The sequence below is a fragment of the Halichoeres trimaculatus genome, unplaced genomic scaffold (assembly GCF_033239565.1).
Source record: "Halichoeres trimaculatus isolate MK-OKI-2021-1 unplaced genomic scaffold, fHalTri1.1 fHalTri1_scaffold_12, whole genome shotgun sequence".
In the NCBI taxonomy this organism is placed as follows: Eukaryota; Metazoa; Chordata; class Actinopteri; order Labriformes; family Labridae; genus Halichoeres; species Halichoeres trimaculatus.
The window spans coordinates 15,417,064-15,422,181 of NW_027437190.1; positions in this window are offsets into that span (position 1 = coordinate 15,417,064).

The window sequence follows — 5,118 nt, forward strand, 5'->3', positions numbered from 1 at the left end:
TGGGATGTGCTGGAGAAGACTTTGTGCAGCAGTCAGAATCTGTCATAATCAATGCAAGATCTTGGTGAAAAATTATTGCAACACTGGCTGGAAATAAATGCAGACCTGTGACACAGCTATCTTGACTTAGAGAATGGCACAGGCATGATGGTCTGAGTGATTTAAAACAATATTAAGGGTGACTGATCCGTAATATAGGAAGATGAGAATTGTCAACATTAGGTAAGACCTCATAAAAGAAAATTTGACATAAGAATACAGATGTCAAGTAAATAAACAGTAAATTTAATTGACACACATCATGCCTGAGCCTGTACACTTTGCAAACATAATTCATAAAGCTCCCAGTGACATTCAATCTTTTTTCTTTATTTTGTTCTATTCAATCAGGACAGTTTTCTGCCATTTCAGACGATGATACTCATTCTTGGGTTACATCTTTTCAAATGCAATACTTACTCCATGAGTTTTCACGTCATTTATTGGTCGTGCAGTTAAATAGCCTGGTCTAAGTTTGGCTGTGCATCAAGATAACGAAACAGACCACCGAAAAATTAACCAGTCACACCAAAATATCAAGACAACGGAGATGCACGCCCTTTTGCAATATGCAAAAACAGAGTTAGCAAAACCCCAATAAGACCAACAAGCCCCCAAGCATGAGGTGATCAACTAGACAAACAAAGCTAGTGTCAACACTACATATAGGGGGTCCCACGCTAATGTATTGTTAGCTCGTTAGCTGGACACATTGCTAACAAGCCACCGTTGCCTCACAAACTACTCTTTACTGTTAAACACACACACACAAGTCCCACGTTTTCAAGCTCCAAGCAAGTGAGGCTTTCACACGAGGTCCTCTTGTCTGCAGCACGTTATTAGCTTCCTCCCCTCCCCTCACAAATACAACACTTGGGATGCTAGCTCCTCCAATCATCTCAGATGGGTTGCTAGATAGAGCTAACCAGGGGGAGGTGGCCGGCTATGTTCATGAAGAAGGCCAAAGAAATGAATGTGTGGAAAATCCCCAGTTAACCGGGTCCTGCACAAAACCCAACCATTCCTCATCCGTGTACTCACCAGTCGCAAGACCCACTACGTTCTCCTGGTCAAAGAAAGCCACAAAAGCAGAAAACGAGGGATGAAATGGCTCAGCAGACATCTGGCCATGCAGACCATGCAGTCTCAAGGGACGCTGCTCTGCGCAGCTCTTTGGTGGAAAAACCGTGATACTCCGCCAGGAGGGACAGTGCCGAGCTTGAGATGGTCGAGAGCTGCGGAGCTACAGGGGTACTTCGCAGGCTCGGAGCGGAAAGACACAAGAGGTTGGTCCGGGCATGCGCAGTTGAGCGAAGCCCACTGGAGAAAGTCTATGGAGAAAGTGCTTGGTGGTCGGACACATGTCATGGCTCTATGGCTGCACCCTACACCGCGACTTGACGTTGTGGCGACTTATAAAACTGCAGGTCACGTGATGCCCTAAAATATTTTTGAAATTGGAAACCAAAATATGACAACCCACAGAATTCTTCGGCCAAATGACTACTACATACTCAATTATAGGAACTTTGCATTCACATATTTTAGGCACAAATTGTCTATTTGGACCAAGTTTTAAGGAGGATTCTTAAATTCTTTTTTAATATTTAATGATTTTCATCCATAACCTTGGCTTCAGCTAATAAAAATGGACCCATTCTAATTTCTTGCATTGATGAGCCTGGATTTATTTTCATGATTTTTCATCCAACAGTCTACAAGGCTGGTTTAAACTGCAAATCATCGGCTCAGACTGGGATTAACCCACACGACTTGATAAAACAACTAGGAAATTTTGAAGGGAAACAATCAGCTGTATAAACCCATTTTTTTTCTCTCCTTGTGCATATTGTTTTACAAGCTATCACGCCTTCAGCAGTTAATCAGACTTGAATTTGATTCAGGATTAGATGATGATTGCCAAGTTGTAACCTTGAGCTTTATTGAGCACAGGACATTCCCTTAAATACAACCTGATTAAGACCAGACTTGTTCACTGAAATGCAGCCTTGGTGTGCCATGTAAAATGGTTGATGGTGAGGTGATGGGTCAAAACTGGTTGTCTGTTGAGTGGTTGAATGGCTGTATAGGTCAGGAAGCCATTAAACCATTCTCTGTGGACGTGAGGGAGCCCTAGATAAAAAACCTTCTAAACAAAATATACTGAACTCTAAATAAACTGCCTGAAGGTACGGACTTACATCTTTGTTTAAAAGATTTTTCTTGAATGTTGGTTGGTGCACTGCATGGATAAACTTACCAACATTTTTAACTCTGTCCCCCAGTAATTTATGAGAAATAAACACATTTGTGTATATTTTGATAAAAAGAATAAAATTATGTATTTATTTGACACATACCACTGTAACCCTTATATTTTTAGTTCTGGCTTTGCATGTCTTGGTTGTCTTATCTATGTGCAATGTTGCAAAAGATGTTAATACGTGACTCTGAAAAATTTAACAAAGTGCTAAAAGAACTTATTCTAATGTATGGCTTAATGAGGGATTTTTCAGCAATGACTAATTTCCAGTCATATTCAGCAATGAACTATTTATTGCTTTTCAGATTTTCATACTTTACATTTACAACAGCAGTGGCCAACCAGTCGGAGACTAAGAGCCACAAAAATCACCATTGCACTACAAAGAGACCCATAATAAATGTAGTCATACAAACACACTTACTCTCACACCTAAAGAAAATTATATAAAATAAAAATCGATGCATTTTCAACTTTTCAAAGCAAGATTTATTCATTATTTTATTTGTAAGTGTGTATAAATTCGCACATGGAGCTGTGTCAAAGACAAATTCCTGTTTTTACTACAGAACAGACGAAGTTTCACCTATCTATCTATCTATCTATCTATCTATCTATCTATCTATCTATCTATCTATCTATCTATCTATCTATCTATAGGATTAAAAACAAGTTTTTTTTTAAACATAAACACCGATTTATGCAGTTTTCATGTCCGCTTTAACATCATAACACTGAAGCCCTCAAATTGACTTGGAAGCAGTTTTTAAAAAAACACGTATTCATAGATCTCAAAGCTGTACTCGCGTCAGTGTCTTATGAACTTAAAGCTCCCTCAGATAAACTTCAATATATATATATGGAGTCATGGCCAAAATTATTGGAACACCTGAAAAGATATAAAATATTGATCCTTTTTTGCCTCCAAGTTATTATCATGAAACATGCAGATGGTTTGAGCATAAAAAATATCAGATGAGGTAAGTCTGTCTACTTTTAGCTTTGACCGCACGCACATCTCCCTGGCATAGTGTTGACATACTCCCCAAGAACTTTAACTCTGATGTAATCACAAGCCTTGATACAGTCTGTACATTCTCAATCTTTGAATGTACAGTAAAGTTGTACAATCAAAAGACGTTTGCTCAGTGGGGTTGATAAATCTTGTGATGGCTTTATTCCATAGAGCATAATGGCATAATGATGACTGTGGATGTGTGTGTATATATATATATATATATATATATATATATATATATATATATATATATATATATATATAAATTTTAATGATCAATTCAACAAAAATAATGATGTCTTATACACTCACCGGCCACTTTATTAGGCACATTTGTCCAACTGCTGAGCATCTCTGAACGCACAACACGTCCAACCTTGAGGCAGATGGTCTACAGCAGAAGATCACACTGGGTGACCCTCCTGTCAGCTAAAAACAGGAAACTGAGGCTACAATTTGCACAGGCTCTCTAAAACTGGACAATAGAAGAATGGAAAAACGTTGCCTGGTCTGATGAGTCTAGATTTCTGCTGCAACATTCGGATGGTAGGGTCAGAATTTGGCATCAACAATGTGAAAGCATGGATCCATCCTGCCTTGTATCAATGGGTCAGGCTGGTGGTGGTGGCGTAATTAAGGATGGGTACTGAATTAGGTACTTTTATAGATACCGACCGAATCCTGTCAAAAGTACCGGCTATCGATCCACGTAAAACCAAAAGGTACCATGTTTAGGTACCTAAATGCATCCTTGTGACTGTGAGGGAGTGGTAGAGTAGGGGATTCCACCGGTTGCCAGTTACCTGGCATCAGTACCATATAGTTTCAAATGTGAAAGGTACCCATCCCCAGGTGCAATGGTGTGGGGGATATTTTCTTGGCACACTTAGGGCCCCTTAGTACCAACTGAGCATGGTTTAATGTCCACAGCCTACCTGAGTATTGTTGCTGACCATGTCCATCCCTTAATGAGCACAGTGTACCCATCTTCTGATGGCTACTTCCAGCAGGATAACGCTCCATGTCATAAAGCTGGAATCATCTCAGACTGGTTTCTTGACAATGAGTTCACTGTACTCAAACGACCTCCACAGTCCCCAGATCTCAATCCAACAGAGCACCTTTAGGATGCGTGTGGAGATTCTCATCATGGATGTTCAGCCGACAAATCTGCAGCTACTGCTTGATGCTATCATGTCAATATGGACCAAACACTCTGAGAAATGTTTCCAGTATCTTGTTGAATCTATACCCCTAAAGATTGAGGCAGTTCTGAAGGCAAAAGGGGGTCCAACCCGGTACAAGCAAGGTGTACCTCATGAAGTGTCAGGTGGGTGTAAATGCCAAGTGATTTAATAATTCTTTGCCACTACTCCACATGCAACTACTTATTAGATTTTGGGGGGTTATTCTGAAACTGGACCAAACTGTACATAATAATTGCAAATCCCTTTAAATGCTATCATTGCATTGTTTTACCATGGATTTCAAAGTATTTACTTCTGCAATTTACAGCCTATTTAGATTTGATGCTGCTGTCTCACAAGACAAACTGAAACCTCAGTCAGAATTCTACTTGACTACTTAGCCAACAGAGCTGAACTTTGATCAGTTCAGCGAGCTGTGAATTTGTTTGCTTTAATTTGGGTGGGTTTCTCTTCCTAGCTTTACCATTTTATTTTGGTGGTTTTCACAAAAAGTTAGGATTTCATGAGCTCAGTTTACATCTCAACAAGAATTTCCCCCGGCTCCTCCTCCTCTTCTGAATAAAGACATGACTCAGAAATACATTTTCAAA